The 20,839-nt window shown below is 47.9% G+C and overlaps 1 protein-coding gene across 7 annotated transcripts in view; it reads left to right on the plus strand.

The window, feature by feature from the left end:
• Window positions 1-20,839, plus strand: part of DAB2IP (DAB2 interacting protein) — a 1,128,147-nt gene that overhangs the window by 441,210 nt on the left and 666,098 nt on the right. For 2 of the 7 annotated variants that reach the window (XM_063935967.1, XM_063935965.1), the window contains exon 1: window positions 12,489-12,603. The exons of 3 other annotated variants lie outside the window; for them this stretch is intronic. The gene's annotated coding sequence lies outside the window, so the exon portion shown is untranslated. Of the gene's footprint in view, window positions 1-12,488; window positions 12,604-20,839 lie in introns of those variants that run through there. 2 more of the 7 variants (XM_063935964.1, XM_063935970.1) reach the window with 2 other exon arrangements.

Below are 20,839 nucleotides of genomic sequence, written 5' to 3' on the forward strand. Positions count from 1 at the left end.
AGGCGCGTCTGGTGCGTCAACCACAGTGACTCCAGCTATAACCCCACCCACCTTACCCATTTCTGCTCCACGTCTTCATCTTCCAACGCCAGCAAAATTTGACGGATCTCCAAGATTCTGCAGGGGATTTCTCAACCAGTGTGAGATTCAGTTTGAGCTACAACCTGGCAATTTTCCCAGTGACCGTACAAAAATTGCCTACATTATTTCTCTTCTCAGTGGCTCAGCCCTTGATTGGGCATCACCGTTATGGGAGAGGTCCGACACCCTGCTATCTTCCTACACTGCCTTCGTGTCAACATTCAGGCGCATCTTCGACGAGCCAGGCCGGGTAACCTCAGCTTCATCCGAGATTCTCCGTTTACGCCAGGGGTCACGTACTGTAGGACAATATCTGATACAGTTCCAGATCCTGGCATCCGAACTGGCATGGAACGACGAGGCCCTGTATGCTGCATTCTGGCATGGCTTATCTGAGCGTATTAAAGATGAGTTAGCTACCAGAGACTTACCTTCTAAGTTAGATGAGCTAATCTCACTCTGCACGAAAGTTGATTTACGTTTCAGAGAGAGAGCAACTGAGCGTGGAAGATCATCTGCTCCAAAATCTTCTGCTCCTCCTCCTCGTCAACTGTCACCATCTAAAGATGAGCCCATGCAACTTGGCCGTTCCCGTATAACTCCTGCTGAGCGCCGAAGACGTCTCTCCGAGTCTCTGTCTCTATTGTGCAGCTCCGTCTCACACCATTAATGCCTGTCCCAAACGTCCGGGAAACTCCAAATCCTAGCTCGCCAAGGAGAGGGCCGGCTAGGAGTAATGATCTCCTCTCCATCTCCTCAAGATTGTAATCTCCCAGTCTCGCTTCAAGTTGCTCAACGTTATCGGAACGTCATTGCCCTCCTTGATTCCGGAGCAGCTGGGAACTTTATTACCGAAGCCTATGTTAAACGGTGGTCCCTACCCACCGAGAGACTTCCTTCGTCCATTTCTTTAACTGCCGTGGATGGCAGCAAAATTTTTGATGCAGTTATTTCTTTAAGGACTCTACCAGTTCGTCTGAGAGTGGGAGTTCTTCATTCCGAACTGATTTCTTTTTTAGTGATTCCAAGAGCCACACATCCTGTGGTCCTGGGCCTTCCATGGCTCCGTCTTCACAATCCTACAATTGATTGGACGACTACGCAAATCCTGGCATGGGGTTCCTCCTGTACTGAGACATGTTTGTTTAAAGTATTGCCTGTCTGTTCTTCCTCCCCCAGGTCGTCTGATGTTCCACCTCCTCCATATCAAGATTTCACGGATGTGTTCAGTAAAGCTTCTGCTGATATCCTTCCTCCTCATAGAGAATGGGACTGCCCGATTGATCTCGTTCCAGGGAAGGTTCCACCTCGAGGCCGAACTTATCCGTTGTCTCTGCCTGAGACGCATTCTATGGAGGAATATATTAAAGAGAACCTAGCAAAGGGGTTCATTCGACCTTCTTCTTCTCCAGCCGGCGCAGGCTTCTTTTTTGTAAAAAAGAAAGATGGTGGTCTGCGGCCGTGCATTGACTACAGAGGTTTGAACGACATTACCATCAAGAACCGTTATCCTTTACCCCTGATTACTGAGCTCTTTGACAGAGTTAGCGGAGCTACCATCTTTACAAAGCTGGACTTGAGAGGTGCATACAATCTCATCCGGATCCGTGAGGGTGACGAGTGGAAGACCGCCTTTAACACCCGTGACGGACATTATGAGTACCTCGTCATGCCCTTCGGATTGAGCAATGCTCCAGCTGTCTTCCAGCATTTTGTCAATGAGATCTTCAGAGACATTCTATACCGTCATGTCGTGGTCTATCTAGACGATATCCTCATTTTTGCCAACGATTTAGAGGAACATCGTTTTTGGGTTAAAGAGGTTCTGTCCCGTCTCCGTGTCAATCATCTCTATTGCAAATTAGAAAAATGCGTCTTTGAAGTCAAGTCCATTCCGTTTCTAGGGTACATTGTGTCCGGTTCCGGACTAGAGATGGATCCTGAGAAACTACAAGCAATCCAAAATTGGCCGGTACCCTTAACCCTCAAAGGGGTCCAGAGGTTCTTAGGGTTCGCCAACTATTACCGAAAGTTTATACGAGACTTTTCCACCATTGTGGCGCCTATTACTGCTTTCACTAAGAAGGGTGCTAACCCGTCCAAGTGGTCTGAAGAAGCCATGCAAGCATTTCATCTTTTAAAACAAAGGTTCATCTCTGCGCCTGTTCTGAAACAGCCTGACATCGACTCTCCTTTCATCTTAGAGGTGGATGCCTCCTCCGTTGGAGTAGGAGCGGTGTTATCTCAGAGGGCTAAAGATGGCCATTTACACCCTTGCAGTTTCTTCTCCCGGAAGTTCTCCCCAGCTGAGCGCAACTATGCCATTGGCGACCAGGAGTTGCTAGCCATCAAGCTCGCTCTAGAAGAGTGGAGGTATCTGTTGGAGGGAGCTTCTCATTCAATCACCATACTTACAGACCACAAGAACCTTTTATATCTGAAAGGCGCACAATGTCTCAACCCTCGTCAGGCCAGATGGGCACTTTTCTTTTCCAGGTTCGACTTTAAACTCCAGTTCTGTCCGGGCTCTCAGAATCGCAAGGCCGATGCCCTTTCCCGCTCATGGGAGCAAGAAAATGAGTCAGAGTCTTCAGACAAGCATCCTATTATAAATCCGTTGGCATTCTCCACGGTAGGGATGGACTCTACGCCCCCATCAGGGAAAAGTTTTGTGAAACCGATGCTAAGGAAGAAGCTCATGCATTGGGCCCATGCTTCCCGTTTTGCCGGACATACAGGTATCCAAAAAACCCTGGAGTTTATCTCTAGGTCCTATTGGTGGCCAACTCTGAAAAAGGACGTCTTGGAGTTTATTGCATCTTGCCCAAAGTGTGCTCAACATAAGGTATCCCGCCAGTCGCCTGCGGGGCAACTGGTTCCACTATCTGTTCCCCGTCGACCTTGGACCCATTTGTCGATGGATTTTATTACAGATTTACCCATGTGCAACAAGTTCAATACCATCTGGGTGGTAGTTGACCGGTTCACCAAGATGGCACACTTCATTCCTCTCACCGGTCTTCCGTCAGCTTCCAAGTTGGCTCAAGTATTCATACAAGAGATCTTCCGACTCCACGGTCTTCCTGAAGAAATTATCTCAGATCGAGGAGTTCAATTCACAGCCAAATTCTGGCGAAGTTTATGTCAAGTCCTCCAAGTCAAGCTAAAGTTTTCCACGGCTTACCATCCTCAGACCAATGGTCAAACCGAGAGGGTGAATCAGGACTTGGAGGCCTTCCTCCGCATCTATGTGTCCTCCTCTCAAGATGACTGGGTTCAATTACTTCCCTGGGCCGAGTTCTGTCATAACAACCAGTATCATTCTTCATCTGCTTCAACACCATTCTTCACTAACTTTGGATTCCACCCTAAAGTCCCTGAGTTCCAACCGCTTCCAGCAACTTCTGTTCCCGCAGTGGATATCACCTTGCATCAGTTTGCCAATATCTGGAAGAGCGTACGATCAGCTCTGCTCAAGGCATCGTTCAGGTACAAGAAGTTTGCGGATAAGAAGCGTCGAGCAGTTCCTGCTCTCAAGGTGGGTGATCGGGTATGGTTATCCACGAAGAATTTGAGGTTAAGAGTTCCCAGTATGAAGTTTGCACCTCGCTATATCGGTCCTTTCAAGATTGAACAAGTCATCAATCCTGTTGCTTACAGACTCCAGTTGCCTCCCTTCTTAAAAATACCCAGGACATTCCATGTTTCCCTGTTGAAACCGCTGATCTTGAATCGGTTTCATTCCTCACTTCCTCCAACTCCGAAAGTCCAAACTCAACGAGGCGTTGAGTATGAAGTGGCCAAGATCCTGGACTCACGTCACCGTTACGGTCAACTACAATATCTTATTGACTGGAAGGGTTATGGTCCTGAGGAACGTTCATGGACCAATGCTTCTGATGTCCATGCTCCTGCCTTGGTCCGGAGATTCCATTCCAAGTTTCCTCAAAAGCCAAAGAAGTGTCCTGGGGCCACTCCTAAAGGGGGGGGTGCTGTCACGATCCGGGTATGTGGACGCCATTTCTTACCCATCAGATGCCTCCTAAGGCTGGCTCAGCGCTCCAGGATCGGATCCCATCTGTTATCCTGATGTGTACATTCCTGTATCCTCTCCTGTCACTCTGGGACGCTGTCACAGTAAACGCCATATTACACCTGGCATGGCGTCTCCCGCGGCCTCCGCCGCCGTCCCTGAACTTCTGCATGCAGAGTGTCTGAGTGGCGATTACGTCAGCCGCGGCCTCCGCTGAGTCCGCGTGGTTGGATGTGCATCTGTCAGCCTGGCGCCTCCTGTCTCCGGTGGCCGGCGCCACCATTACTGTTTTCATTACCACATGGATTACAAACCAAACTTCCCTCCAAGTGTCTGCATGGGCGCAGCCATCTTGGATTCTGTCAGCTGATCATTTCCACCAATCTGTTCTCAGTATTGATAATCTGCATAATTGCCTAGCCAATCCCTTCCTTGCTGCAGGTATAAATACACTGTGCCTGAGCAAGGAAGGCGTCAGTGCTTTGGTTGTCAAACCTAGTTCCTGTTTGTCTCTCTCCTGTGATTGTCTTCCAGGTTCCAGCTCCTGTCTCAAGACTTCCACCATAGAGACCCGCACCAGCATTCCACCTGCGGTGTAGCCTGACTCTCCAATCCATTGTGGATTCATCTGTTTCCAGCTACAACATTACCTGCTTCCAGCTCAGCTTCCAGCAGAGTACAGCTTCTCTTAAAGGGCCGGTGTCCTTTCTACACTTTACCACTCTCCACCGGTATTATTATTTCTCCGCTCTCAAGTTCTACATTTCAGTTCATATTTCATCGCTCCCAAGTTCATTTATTATTTAACTGGTTCCAGCCAGTATCCACTCCGTGCTAACAACAGTCTGGTTCCAGCCAGTATCCACAGCAGCCGTTTTATCTTCAGCAACCCAGCTTTTCCTGGAACACCAGCTGGCACAATCCTGGGTTATCTCCATTGCTACAGTCGGGCCTGGTAAGGACTTTCCATCTAGAAGATTATAAGAACTATCTCACACTACCAGTGCCCTGTGGCTCCTGCCATCCTGTAGTACCCAGGAACTGTATTTATTCTTTGCTGACTTTTACGTTTTCTTTTACTGCTGCTGTGTTGCGGAGTTGTCATAATAAACATCATTGACTTTTATCCAAGTTGTCGTGGTCACGCCTTCGGGCAGTTGTTATTCATGTTACTTACATGTCCGGGGGTCTGATACAACCTCCCAGGTTCCGGTACATCTCAGCCCCTACAACTGAGGCTGCCTCCCGTCAGCTCAGGCCCTCAGTTGTGACAACAGCATTTCATAGTCTCGCGGGATTTCAATGCAGCATCCTGTGAGACTATTAAATGCTGTGCAAGGAACACCTCGGCGGCGCTGTTAATGAACAGCTAAGCTGAGCCGCCGGGAGGGGGGAGACTATTACACTCCTGGGTGTGAGGGCCCTGACTCCGGCATCCGCTGGACGGACAGGTAGCGTGCGCGTATGTGTGTGTGTGTTGTGTGCAGCATGGGTGTATGTGTGTGTGCTGTGTGCAGCATGGGTGTATGTGTGTGTGTAAGGGGGGACTCAGGGGTCTGTCATCTGCTGTACTGTGGGCCCCCACAACTTCACTGCCCAGGGCCCCCACCATGCTTAATCTGGCCCTGCCTAGTATATATATAATACACATTTCCTTTTAGTCCGTTTCTTGCAATTTCAATAAAACAAACCTGTTTGGGACTAGATATATGTGCCTTGTGAGGAGAATTTGCATGCTAATGATATTTTTTTTAATTCAAAGTTGTCTGGGGGGGGGGGGGGGGGAGGAGGAGTATGATTTGAGTACCTACTGTATAAATAAATACGGATACTGATGTTGGAACTTAAACCAGCTCAAGAAGGGTCAAACTAAACCAGCAGCGAAGGGGATAAAGTATATCACCTGCACACAGTGCTAGAGGAGGCAGTGATTTCATAATCTGATTTGAATTCATGAGAATTCACTAGGAGCCAGTGACATCACTGGAAGTGCAGCCTATCCAGTCACTAGGAGCCAGTGACATCACTGGGAGTGCAGCCTATCCAGTCACTAGGAGCCAGTGACATCACTGAGAGTGCAGCCTATCCAGTCACTAGGAGCCAGTGACATCACTGGGAGGGCAGCCTATCCAGTCACTAGGAGCCAGTGACATCACTGGGAGTGCAGCCTATCCAGTAACTAGGAGCCAGTGACCTCACTGGGAGCGCAGCCTATCCAGTCACTAGGAGCCAGTTACATCACGGAGAGTGCAGCCTATCCAGTCACTAGGAGCCAGGGACATCACTGAGAATGCAGCCTATCCAGTCACTAGGAGCCAGTGACATCAAAGTGCGGCCTATCCAGTCACTATGAGCCAGGGACATCACTGAGGGCGCAGCCTATCCAGTCACTAGGAGCCAGGGACATCACTGAGGGCGCAGCCTATCCAGTCACTAGGAGCCAGGTACATCACTGAGAGCGTGGCCTATCCAGTCACTAGGAGCCAGTGACATCACTGAGAGCGCGGCCTATCCAGTCACTAGGAGCCAGTGACAACACTGAGAGCGCGGCCTATCCAGTCACTAGGAGCCAGGGACATCACTGAGGGCGCAGCCTATCCAGTCATTAGGAGCCAGTGACAACACTGAGAGCGCGGCCTATCCAGTCACTAGGAGCCAGGGACATCACTGAGGGCGCAGCCTATCCAGTAACTAGGAGCCAGTGACATCACTGAGAGCGCAGCCTATCCAGTCACTAGGAGCCAGTGACATCACTGAGAGTGCAGCCTATCCAGTCACTAGGAGCCAGTGACATCACTGAGAGCGTGGCCTATCCAGTCACTAGGAGCCAGTGACATCACTGATAGTGCAGCCTATCCAGTCACTAGGAGCCAGGTACATCACTGAGAGCGTGGCCTATCCAGTCACTAGGAGCCAGTGACATCACTGAGAGTGCGGTCTATCCAGTTACTAGGAGCCAGTGACATCACTGAGAGTGCGGCCTATCCAGTCACTAGGAGCCAGTGACATCACTGAGAGTGCAGCCTATCCAGTCACTAGGAGCCAGTGACATCACTGAGAGTGCGGCCTATCCAGTCACTAGGAGCCAGTGACATCACTGAGAGTGCGGCCTATCCAGTCACTAGGAGCCAGTGACATCACTGAGAGTGCAGCCTATCCAGTCACTAGGAGCCAGTGACATCACTGAGAGTGCAGCCTATCCAGTCACTAGGAGCCAGTGACATCACTGAGAGTGCAGCCTATCCAGTCACTAGGAGCCAGTGACATCACTGAGAGTGCAGCCTATCCAGTCACTAGGAACCAGTGACATCACGGAGAGTGCAGCCTATCCAGTCACTAGGAGCCAGGGACATCACTGAGGGCGCAGCCTATCCAGTCACTAGGAGCCATTGACATCACTGAGAGTGCAGCCTATCCAGTCACTAGGAGCCAGTGACATCACTGGGAGTGCAGCCTATCCAGTCACTAGGAGCCAGTGACATCACTGAGAGCGCAGCCTATCCAGTCACTGTGTTGTGTGTAGGTAACAGGTGCTCTGTAAGAAGATTTTTACTGTAGGAATGAGCTCACAATGTGTTTTATGTGTTAGAATAAGCACTCTGTGTACCCGGGTCTGCGACGTGACTGCTATGTAATCCTGCCTAATATACAGTAATTGTGTCCTGTCCCTAATTGTATGAGCATTCAGTTGATGTAATTGTAAGCGCTATAAACCTACATTGTAGAGATATGTCTCCATTATTACCATGAATACTTTACTCCTAGCCTGAATCATCCCATCCAGTTAGTGTAATATGTCTCATGCTATAATAATGTCTCCCGACCTCCCCGTCCCTTCCTCAGATCAGTATAATTTACCCACCAGTTAAGTATACAGAGAGCGCATTAGATGATGGTTACAGTGTAACTGTTATCATTCTGCAGGATCGTCAGAGATATACTGTGCGCTGAATAAAGGGAACAGGCGTAAGGGGGTTTCAGGCAGATTATTGCAGCCAGTAAATCTAACATAATTGTAGCAATTAGACTTCAGTATGGAGAAGCCGCCTTGTACCCCATGAGGCGCTCCTCAGCTGCGTTTAGTGATGGCGTTTTATCTGTAGGCTGCTGTTGTGCTTTATTGGTAAACACCCATTGTATAAATACCTGCACTGTTCTGTGTGTCGGGTCTGTGACCTGGGGCCGCTGTTCTTCTCCCATGATGAACCGTGATTCATCTGCGTGCGGGTTTCACCATTGTGTTCTCCTGTAAGTCGGTAGCACACAAGAAGCTCATTGTGATCTATAGAGATAGACCTCATTGTGTCATCATTACCCTGTGTTCTATTGCTCCAGATGTGACCGTGCAGGCATTTTACAGGTGGATGGGTGGGTAAGGGTGCCAACACTAATATCGTACAGTTAAGCTTTGAAGATTGAATACACCCCAGTTGTCTTTTCTAGTAGCCGCAGTGATATAATCAGGATCAGAGCGCTTACATGATACTTTGTATTAGGCAACTCCGTAATCATGTGCTACTTTCTGTACATCTGACAGCGGATTTCAGGTGTGACTGAACAATTTGCACCCAATCAAATTCCAGCAGGAATAACCAAGTTATATAGAAGGAGGAGCAGTGTCCCCAGCAGCACAGAGTATATCAGGAGATGAGTGATGTGTCAGTGAGGACAGGGCTGCATGTGACAGGGGCAGTGACATGATGTGAGGAGGGGAATGGAGGCAGCAGGAAGCCACAGACTGAGAGTTATATAGTGGGAGGAGCAGGGTCTGCAGCAGCACAGAGTATATCAGGAGATGAATGATGTGTCAGTGAGGACAGGGCTGCATGTGACAGGGGCAGTGACATGATGTGAGGAGGGGAATGGAGTCAGCAGGAAGCCACAAACTGAGAGTTATATAGTGGTAGGAGCAGGGTCCCCAGCAGCACAGAGTATATCAGGAGATGAGTGAGGACAGGGCTGCATGTGACGGGCAGTGATGTGAGAAAGCAGCTGAATGTTATACAGTGATGTGAGGAGGGGAATGGAGGCAGCAGGAAGCCAGAGACTGAGAGTTATATAGTGAGAGGAGCAGGGTCCCCAGCAGCACAGAGTATATCAGGAGATGAGTGATGTGTCAGTGAGGACAGGGCTGCATGTGACAGGGGCAGTGACATGATGTGAGGAGGGGAATGGAAGCAGCAGGAAGCCACAGACTGAGAGTTATATAGTGGTAGGAGCAGGGTCCCCAGCAGCACAGAGTATTTCAGGAGACGAGTGAGGACAGGCTGCATGTGACGGGCAGTGATGTGAGAAAGCAGCTGAATGTTATACAGTGATGTGCATCATGCTGGAGGAAGCTCACACTTGGAAAATGATCATGTAATCTGCATTACTTTGCACCATCTTATTGCACCAACATGAAGAGGATACTGAATCCCCGGCTGAAATTGTTGGGGGCTATGTGAAAGTGCAGGTAGATTCTAAAAACCGTTCACACATCACAAGAAACCTCTCAAACGTTAAGGAAATAGGACGGGATGGAATGTGATGCTATTCCTGTGGTTTCGGATTGGTTGGAAGAGGTCACCCAATCAGATTGAGTCTATACAGACCGGTTTGCTCCTTCTTGTTCCCAGGTATATGGATTTTTCTGGATATAAATAGCTCTTTTATCACTATTTTTTCGATGGGTGACCCCTGTGGAATAGTATACTAATAGGGATTGCGGATTCACCATTGTGTTGACCCCAACATCCCTATTCCTGCTGTGTAAACCCATGAACATAAGTTTGGACTGAGTGGTCTACGGGGTGGTCTGTAATCGCTTCCTGCTGTCCAGCTCTTGCCCGTCCGCAGCCTCCTGTATGTGAGACCCCGGCCCGGGCTGTTCACCAGCCTTTTCTGAGCTTGTTACAGCAAATAGAGAACATGTGAGTGAAGCGGAGGAAATGTCTTTTATCCCATTGTCTGTGTGCAGAGAAACACGCTGAACCTCTTACTCCCAATCCTGCGCGGTTTAGCCCCTTTGAAGCTGGATTTAGAGCTGCCAGTCCGTTTTATCTTCCTGCGGAGTCTGTAATAAATGTGAGGTGTGGCTGCCATTCTGTACTGTCCTGCAGGTAGGTTCCCCGGTCCTGTCTGCTACATAAGGGGAAACCCTGTGTATATTATACCCAGGGTCAGAGACACTGATACTACCACCTGTATGTACAATATCCGTGTTCCCGCAATCACCTGATGGTTGTGTGGAATACCCTTGCTCTGTGTGTCCTGGTATTCCCTCTCTCCCACAGCTTAGTCTGTGAGCTGATAGTAAATACGCCTCAATGTAATTTGAAATTCCACTTAATTCCTGAGAGAGAGAGAGGCAATCTCTTCAGCACGGAAGACTGGCGGTAGATTGCAAGCTCCTTTGGTGAGATGGAAGGCTTTGATGTATAATTGAACACTCAACACACTGTTGTGTTAGTGACGTGTGGATGGAGCTGTAACAATTCCAGGAACATGTGTCTGCCAGAAGTGTGTCAGACGCTCCCCGGATAAACACTTGTAAGAACAGCGAGGCACTATCTAGTGCAAGCGCCATGTATAGGGCTGCAACACCCCAAATATTCCCCAGTATCATTCCTGGCACAGCGATATGGAGAGCCGACTGTCCGCTCCTTGTGTCGCCCCTAGTTACGTCCCCGAGTGCCAGCTCTGTGGGCGCTGGGACGTACTGGGATTCCGCCAGACTGCCGGAAGAGAAGCCAGTTCTCCCGCATCCTGCCCACTTCCTAATAAAGTGAGCAGGAGCGGGGCGCATAATGCTGGGGATCGCGGGCCCATGGGGAAGGGGCGGAGCCAATATGACCGGATTCATGAGTTGTCGCTTCAGAACCGCCACCATTGCGTCAGTCTGTTATTACCCTGTCCTGTTTTATTACTGTACCCAATTGTAGAGGAATATGCCGGCACTATATAAATAACTGTTAATTAGAATTATGCCTTGAGGGGCGGGGCTTAATGATCTGTATCACCCACACCCATCATAACATCATCTGATTTGTATATATGATACAGAAGACAGACGTATGTATGTGTGTGTGTGTGTGTGTGTGTGTGTGTGTGTGTATATCTATATATACGGGACATTCAGGAATTACACAGGTTCTGTGGCTGATTAAAACCAGGTGAAATGCAGGCTTGAAGTCAGCAGCCACAGAATATATATAGATATGTATATGTGTGTGTGTATATGTATATGTGTATGTGTGTGTATATATATATATATATATATATTTATATGTGTGTGTGTGTATATATATATATATATATATATATTTTATGGGACTCAGGGTCGACAGTTTATAGGTCGACGTGGCCATTAAGTCGACATGAGTTTTTCATGTTTTTTTGGTGTCGTTTTCTCCAAACAGTAACCAGGAACCCCAATTAGTGCACCGCGTCCCCTCGCACGGCTCGCTTCGCTCTCCATGCTTTGGGCAAGGTGCCTCGCTCCGCTACCGCTGCGCTCTGCACCGGTTACCGTTTCCAGTCGTAGTCCACGTGGATCGTAAAGTATGCAAAAGTTAAAACATGTCGGCCTTGTTCATGTCAACGTAATGGTTGTGTCCACCTATTTCTAGTGTCGACCTATTTCTACTGTGACCTAGTCGCTGTCGGCCTAATAGGTGTCGACCCAGAGTCCGGATACCATTATAATATCTCCAACGCACGTTAGTGAGTGCTGCAGGCAACATTCATATGGACGCATAATACGTTTGTGTGTGTTCTTTGTGTGTAATCCCTATTAGCTGCTAATGTAGAGACTCAGTGACACCAGCTCCCGGCAGCGTTCCCCGTCTCCTTACATTATGTGACTGTGCTTTGTGTGCATCCTTCCGCAGTAGTGAAACGTAGAATGTGACGGCAGATCAGAGCCACTCGGCTCGTCTGTGTGACCAGTGATGGCTCAGTGGTTGGAGTGATCCGTGTTTAGATGACGCACCCCCTTAGTACACTGACAGACTTATCTCCTGTGTAGTTCTGTGTGTGCTATTCCTGCACACTGTGGGAAAGCAGAAGCTGTGTTGGCTGAGAGAGGGAAGCCTGGGGTGTGAGTTACCTCTCGCCCATCCCTCCCCCTCTCGTTCACACTCTCCCCTGCAGGCTCACTAGCTGAGGCCAGGCGTCTCATTGGAAGCTGCTGTGGGACAATATACGGAAGATTGTGAAACTTTCCTGAGCTCTCAGTGTGCAGGATCCATCCGGAGCTGTCACCTTCCCAGCCCTGGCCTCCTCATCCCAAAGAGGACGTTGTATTCCCGGCTCGCCGCTCTACCCAGCTGCGGACAGTGCTGGCAGACCTATGTATTCCTCTGTGGATTATTAACGAGCAAGGACCATCATGTCAGTGACTAGGAAACCGTCCTGCAGACCGTCCTATTACTACAGGTTCCTGGGACGGTCCCAGCTGCAGCGACAGAGGAGCAGGTCCAGGAGTCGCAGCAGACCGCCACGGAAGGGTAACGACCATTTACTTACGTAGATTCTGTAGTGATGCCCACAAATAATACATTACCTGTGTGCTAAGCTGGGTACACACTGTGCAATAATCAGGCGATGTGTAGCCGCTCATTGCGATTTATCGTTTCAGAAGCGATCGGATGATCAGATCTGATCTGCCGCGTTCCTCCAGCACGGCGAGCTCATATCGTGCACATTTTGTATTGTGTATGACCTTCCGGTCGTCTCTGTCCGTTTCTGCTGATAGTACATTTAGTAACGTCACCTACAGTATGTGACTATCTCAGGACAAATGACCGGATCCGAGTGTCCACTCCAAATCTGAGGATTTCATTTCTACGCTCTGGAAGTCGCCAAAGTCGGTGTCATCTTGAGTGAAATCGTTCAGGGGTGTTATCTAGCCTTAGTCCTACTTGATGATGGGAGCGATCAGTCGGCATGTCGGTGTATTGCAAGAATACAGTAACTCGCTTATGGAAAAGTAAATGTTTCATTAGTAGATTAAAGAGCTCCTGGCGGCGACACACAGCTGGGCAGCTCCTGTACAGGCCTCTTCTGCGTGGACTGTGCCAGGGTCGGAGAGTGATACCCTTATCCCTCCAACAGATGCCACCCCATCTTACCCAGCATGGAGCAGCAACGGAGCTGCATCCATCATTCCCACGACCGCACCACCAGTCCATTACATACAGGTGAGGAGTAGTACCCGGCAGCCGCACAAGTTAGGAGCGGGCAGGTGGTGCCCCTCCATGTCCGTGACCGACACTCTCATTTTGGTAGCATGCCGCAGTTACGTCACTCAGCACACCCTGGTTCCCCGTGCATCTACCTAGGTTGTGGCAATGGTACTATTATCACCACCATTTATTAATATGTCGCCAGCATAGTCCACAGCGCATGTATAGTTCCGTCTGCTTTTGCAGGTAATCTAGAGCTGCTCTTCTTACCTGTCTTTTGTCTTATTGATGATTCAGTATTCCAGGTGGCCGGGGTCCAGTACTCACACAGAGTATGAGAGTCACATATAGGGGCTAAGTCTGTTCACCAGCAGCGGCACATCAACTTGTCCCCAATCTCACCCCAAAATCATGTGGGAATGCAAACTCTCTGTTGAATCTATACTGTATTCCGGTAACGTGATCACTGTCTCACAATGGGGACAGTGATGCAGAGGGGGGGGGGGGGGGTTCTGGCCACATACAAATTGGCCGGTCTGCTGGAGGTGCCCGGTGGGGGGGTTGGTCCGCTACCCCATCCCACCCAACCCCAGTATACCTGTTCTGTGCCTGGCGGCGGCAGCATGCCATCTTCCCAGGGATATATTTGGGAACGCCCCTCCTTGCCCCCCCCCCCCCCCCCCCCCCCGTGTTACAATTGCACCCCACTGTGGAGCCGATTCGCAGTTTGCTATTATATTATTATGTAATTTTTTTTATACTAACAGGCGCCATCACTACCCCTTGGCATGGGGGTTCCCACCTACATTACTTTGTCAAGGGGGAAGGGGGCTCCTGGAGCTATTCAATTCAGTGCAATGCTATGTTAAATCGGAGACCGCCCGTACTCCCAGACTAAACTGCCTCGCCGCGATGCTAGATCACAAAACTACTTCGCGGACCTAGGGGGTCATTCCGAGTTGTTCGCTCGCAAGTGAATTTTAGCAGATTTGCTCACGCTAAGCCGCCGCCTACTGGGAGTGAATCTTAGCATCTTAAAATTGCGAACGATGTATTCGCAATATTGCGATTACACACCTCGTAGCAGTTTCTGAGTAGCTTCAGACTTACTCGGCATCTGCGATCAGTTCAGTGCTTGTCGTTCCTGGTTTGACGTCACAAACACACCCAGCGTTCGGCCAGACACTCCCCCGTTTCTCCAGCCACTCCTGCGTTTTTTCCGGAAACGGTAGCGTTTTTCCCCACACGCCCATAAAACGGCCTGTTTCCGCCCAGTAACACCCATTTCCTGTCAATCACATTACGATCGCCAGAACGATGAAAAAGCCGTGAGTAAAATTCCTAAGTGCATAGCAAATTTACTTGGCGCAGTCGCAGTGCGGACATTGCGCATGCGCATTAAGCGGAAAATCGCTGCGATGCGAAGATTTTTACCGAGCGAACAACTCGGAATGACCCCTCTAGTTTTGTCAGATTTCTGGTCACACGCCTGAAGGGGGACCAGAAGAAACCCTGTGTCAGAGACCGCATCATGCTGAATTGAATAATTCTGGGAGCTCCCTCCCGGCGCTATTCAATACGCGTTGAATTGTATTGACCCCTCTGTGACATTCCCATCAGTTCAGAATTGACTACTCAATAGACTGTGAGGGAGCTCACACTGTGACATCACCATCCAATCACACACTAACCTGCTGCATAGACTGTGTGACTGTACTCTGCTCACTGTAACATCACCATCCAATCACACACTAACCTGCTACATAGACTGTGTGACTGTACTCTGCTCACTGTAACATCACCATCCAATCACACACTAACCTGCTGCATAGACTGTGTGACTGTACTCTGCTCACTGTAACATCACCATCCAATCACACACTAACCTGCTGCATAGACTGTGTGACGACTGCATTCACTCTGTGATATCACCCTAACCTGTACTGCATGACTGATTACTGTGTCATCATCATCCAATCACACACACTAACATGCTGTATAGACTGTGTGACTGTGCTCTGCTCACTGTGACATCACTATCCAATCACACACTAACCTGCTGCATAGACTGTGTGACTGTGCTCTGCTCACTGTGACATCACCATCCAATCACACACTAACCTGCTACACAGACTGTGTGACTGTACTCTGCTCACTGTGACATCACTATCCAATCACACACTAACCTGCTGCATAGACTGTGTGACTGTACTCTGCTCACTGTGACATCACTATCCAATCACACACTAACCTGCTGCATAGACTGTGTGACTGTGCTCTGTGGGAGGCCCAGCGATGGTGAACATTTTGACATTTCAACAGTGTTTCTTTGGTACAGTATTTAGAAAATATATAGGTCCTTATTCAGGTTGCATCGCTAATGCGATCGCATTGCACCGAATATAGGCGCGCAGGCCCCTTTCTGCGCGCTGCCTCGGAGTGATGTGAACGCCTCTGCCTGACTGACAGGCAGAGGCGTTCGCGGATGGTGACGAGGCTTTGCGGGTGCGTGTTGACTGAAATGCGGGCAAGTCCGGGCGGTTTTTCAGGGCGGCATCGTGATGTCACACGCACCCACTGCAAGAAAAATCATGGCGGTGCGCCTGCATTTGCAGCCAGTCTGCGCAGGCAGGGGGCTACCCTTATTTCCTCTGCCATGCCTGGCTCTGTGACATGATGGGGGGAGGGGGGGCGGCTGTGTGCAGGTGTCTATCATTCTCTGATAATCTCATCTACATCTTATAACACCTCTTGCCTGACCCAGTTTGGACTTGCTGAATCCAAATGTAATTCTGTGAATTTCAGCAGTTTCCCTCTCTGGAACTAGCACAAGTCGTCACCTATCTATTTATAAGGCTTCTCATCCCCACGTTCCCAGCCGAGCGGAGGCGATTATTGCTAGGCTGGAGCAAGACGTCTCACACTGCGGCTTCTGTCTGTAGCAGCCTCTGAGTATATGTACGTGTGTCTCTCTCATATCTATGTATTATATGTATATATGTGTCTGCACAGGTGTCGCCCTCTTTCTCAGCCTAATAGGTGTATGATGTGTGTGGGGATATAGATGATATATACAATACTGTGCAAAAGTGTTAGGCAGGTGTGGGCAGTGTCGGACTGGGGCATGGAGGGCCAACCGGGGAAATGCAGTGATAGGGGCCCATACTTAGAGGCTTGGCTAACCAGTAGTGCATGTTTTGGGCCCCTTGATACATATATATAGCAAATACTGCTAGTGCATGCATTATAATGTACCAGATTAATAACACTATAGAGAGTACACCATAGCCCTGTGCAGTATAATGTAACATATGTATAATGTGTAATTCAAGTGCAAAGTATGATCCCTAGAGGAGGGGGGGGCACCGGTGGTTTCCCCTGTATCCCTGTGGGCCAGTCCGACCCTGGGTGTGGGAAAAATGCTGCAAAGTAAGAATGCTTTAAAAACTAGAAGTCTTAATATTTTATTGTCAATTAACAAAATGCAAAGTGAGTGAACAGAAGAGAAATCAAATCAATATTTGCTGTGACCACACTTTGCCTTCAAAACAGCATCACTTCCTCTAGGTCACAGGTTCTCAAACTCGGTCCTCAGGACCCCACACAGTGCATGTTTTGCAGGTCTCTTAACAGAATCGCAAGTGAAATAATTAGCTCCACCTGTGGACCTTTTACAATGTGTCAGTGAGTTATTAATACACCTGTGCACCTGCTGGGTTACCTGCAAAACATGCACTGTGTGGGGTCCTGAGGACCGAGTTTGAGAACCTCTGCTCTAGGTACACTTGCACACAGTCTTTGAATGAACTCTGCAGGGAGGTTGTCCCAAACATCTTGGAGGACTAACCACAGATCTTCTGTGGATGTAGGCTTACTCAAATCCTTCTGTCTCTTCATGTAATCCCAGACAGACTCCATGATGTTTAGTTCAGGGCTCTGTGGAGGCCATATCATCACTCCCAGGACTCCTTGTTCTTCTTTACGCTGAAGATAGATCTTATTAGCTGTATGTGTGGGGATGCTACCCTGCTGCAGAATAACTATGGAGCCAATCGGACACCTCCCTGAAGGTATTGCATGATGGATAAGTACTTGCCTGTATTTCTCAGCATTGAGAACACCATTAATCCTTTAATCATTAAATGAAGGAAGCTGCTTGTCCCACATTACGTTTTCTACAGTGATATAATCTGCCATTGGTGTACATTAATTACCCCCTATTAGTGACCCTTCGCACTCCCATAATTAGATCTAGGATATTTGCCATGGCTGTGTGATCTTTGCACCCCTCTGACATTCAGGTCCCTCCCCTGTAACCTCATCACTTTGCGCTGATTTCCAGTATTCCCTGTAAGCGATGATCTGTATAAACCTTCCAAATGATCCTGACCCCACGCATTCATCTATAACATGTACTCGCTTCCCCTTCCTTGTGACTCTTTATACTTCATGCTGCATTGTAAGTCACAGAATGCAAGTAACGTCTCCAGATTTACTCATTTCCGCTATAGTCTCCCTTTATTTATATAGAGGCAGCTTGTCCTCCAGCGACGCTCTTCCATCATCTTACGTGTCGTCATCTCTTTATATAATAAGCGTTTATTCACGTTACTTCTTGCAGAAAAATCCGGATCTCACATGTAAATCATATAGTATATTATTTATGTTTCCATGGTATTTAATCCTTTGTGGCGTGTTTAGTCTTCCATCCATCAGAGGCCGCTGGAAGTATCCCCACGTTGTCTAAGGGGTGGTCAGATAACTCGCTGTGGGTGAAACCTCTGGCCTGTAGCCTATGTAGGCTGTAAGGAGCTTGTAGTTCCCAGGAAACTACAAACCGCTACTACAATCCATCCAGAGCGATGGGGGATAGAGAGCACCACCCTACATATAAATTCCTGCGTTCTCTACAGGATACGTCATCAGGTCCAGGAGTATCCGTGTTTAGCTCAGTCATACGCAGACTTTTACGTATATTATTGTCCACGGTTGCCTGTAGGGGATGTTTTATACGCGGTACGTACTGTTGTAGGGCGCAGTTCCGTCTCATGCACTTTGTTGGCTCCATTCTGTGAACTGCTCATTCGCAGCTGCCTGTTACTTCCACGCAAAGTGCGATACAATGAGTGTTGTATGCTGGACACAAATGACTGACAGTGTAGCCTATCTGTGATGTGTTGTCTTAATAAGTGTCATTTTACCAAGTCATTTGTTTGCGTCATTATTGTCCAAAGACGATCTGGTTTGTAGGGATCTTGTATATATCGGAGATGGATGTTTTCTGACATTTTCCACAATGGTTTTGTCTCTGGGACGCACTATAGCGGTCTCTGTAGGGTTCATTGTCCCCTTTAAACTTTTAGCATTGTTTGGCTGCATAGTTATTTGGATGGAAATCTCTTGCGTTTGCCCACCAATTCCTAATCCACTACCTTATGTGTTTCTGCACCCCTTAGATTGTGAGCTCATTTGCACAGGGCCGCCTATACCCTTATAGCATTTTATGTGATCTGTGGTAATTGATCGCTTAAGTGTACAGCATTGAGTAATATGTCAGCGCTTTTTAATTAAAAGGTCATAATAATGATGATTATGGGAACCGGTCTCTAGGTCGACCACTATTGGTCGACAGGGTCTCTAAGTCGCCATGTTCTAGGTTGACAGGTCAAAAGGCCGACATGAGCTTTTTTTTTTTTTAAATTCTTTAAAAAAAAAAAAACTTTTTCATACTTAACAATCCACTCGGATTATTATTGGGAATAGTGACCATGTCGGCATAACAGTCGTCGAGATGTTGGTGCTGACAAGGGGGTGTCTTTCATTGCATGGGTGTCTCTTGTATTAAAGCAGAGTTGTACAGTTATGCAGCACGTATGTATAAATGTGTGTTTGTGGACAAATGGCGCTGGTCATGTCACTCGCCTTCCTACCCCTGTGTCTCTGTTTTTACCCAGTTTTATTCTATCACTGTTGATCTAATTGTAAACCGCAATGTTATATGCTGTGCTGTATAGAAAACTGTTAATAAATGATCAGAGAATGAGATAATAACTTCTGGGAGTAGCTGAAACTGATGAGGAAACAGGGTGGGTGGTGTTACTTCCACTCTGCGCCTCCTGAGGTGGGAGGTGGTTCCAATAATAGTGAAATGCGTTGAGAGCTTCGCCATACAAAGCAAGCACCGATGTCCTGCTTTCGCTTCTCAGGAGAACGCTGGGGAATTATAGTAAAAGAAAAAAATGCTCCAGTGACATTTTAATTATAAATCGTAGAGCTAAAGAACAGTTTCAAGAAAATCATTGTTCTTGACGCGTTTTGCATTTTGATGAATAGATCGCCTTAATTGGGAAGCTTTGATTTGATTATACGGTGGCTCCTACGGACATCTCGCAGGAAACTTCGGCAGATAGTCTCCTCGCTGTTGAGAGTTCGCTGATAAGTCTCAACATACAATATTCATGTGAATAAACACTCATATAATAAAAGTCATATAAAACAAATGAATCCTAACTGTCTGGATATTAGACAAGTGTACGGGCCAGATTTGTGTGTAGGAGATTTCCTGGTACTAGTGGATGGAATGTATCCTATATAACAAGTGCAGACAGGCCGTGGATGAGTGGGTATTGATTCTGTGCTCCTGGCAGTCTTTGGACAGTGATCCACCAGTGACGTAAGGTGCAAAACATCTCTGTTATGTTCTCTATAGCTCAGTTCAAGCAGCGGTTAGCAGGCGGTTGGTTTGTTGTGGGGTGAGAAGTGCCCTCAGAGTTTCACCTAATGAATTCCAATGTCACTGGCCGTCTCGTGCTTTGTGCACACATAGATAAATATTACAATGGTGAAGGGGGAATTCCTGGGTACTTAGCTGTTTCCTTCCTTTTACTGTACAGTTATAACATGCAGTCCCCAGTCCTGAAAGAATAAAATGCGATTTATAATGAGAAATGATGTGTAGTGCACAAAGTCTACAGTGTAATAACTCTGTCCACTGGGGGCGCTGTTGTAATAAACTTTATAAGTGCAATTCCAATTTTACTTTACAATTCGTGTCACATTCGCCAAACACACAAAAGGTCATATGAGTTACAGTAAATTTGTATTGATGTATTTAAAGCATCTAAATTTTCAAGCATACTTAGAAAAAACCCCAAAAAACCCACCTTTCTAGAGTCTGCATAATTGTTAAAAGATAAAACCCGACGCGTTTCACAATTATAGAGTAATTTATTGCACATCACCAATGAATGCTATTATCGCCTCCATTCTATCCTAGACGCTGAACTGAGCAATGGTGTCCTTGTGTGTTGTCACATGATTTCCCCTATCCATCATAATAGCTGCTAGCGGTGTTTTAAGATGCTCATCCAATATAAGCATTGCGGGGCCGGACAGCTCAGGAATGGCAGAGGCACCTGTTTTGCAGCAGCCTATAGCTGTCCCCAGGAGCTAATTAGACAGGTGTAGAGTATGTGATGTTGGCCAAGGCGGCTGATTCGTCACCAGGAGATTGATGGGACCGCTGGAATCAAACGGCCTTGGTATTAATTTCTGTTTG

Source organism: Pseudophryne corroboree, chromosome 8 (assembly GCF_028390025.1).
Source record: "Pseudophryne corroboree isolate aPseCor3 chromosome 8, aPseCor3.hap2, whole genome shotgun sequence".
Lineage (NCBI taxonomy): Eukaryota > Metazoa > Chordata > Amphibia > Anura > Myobatrachidae > Pseudophryne > Pseudophryne corroboree.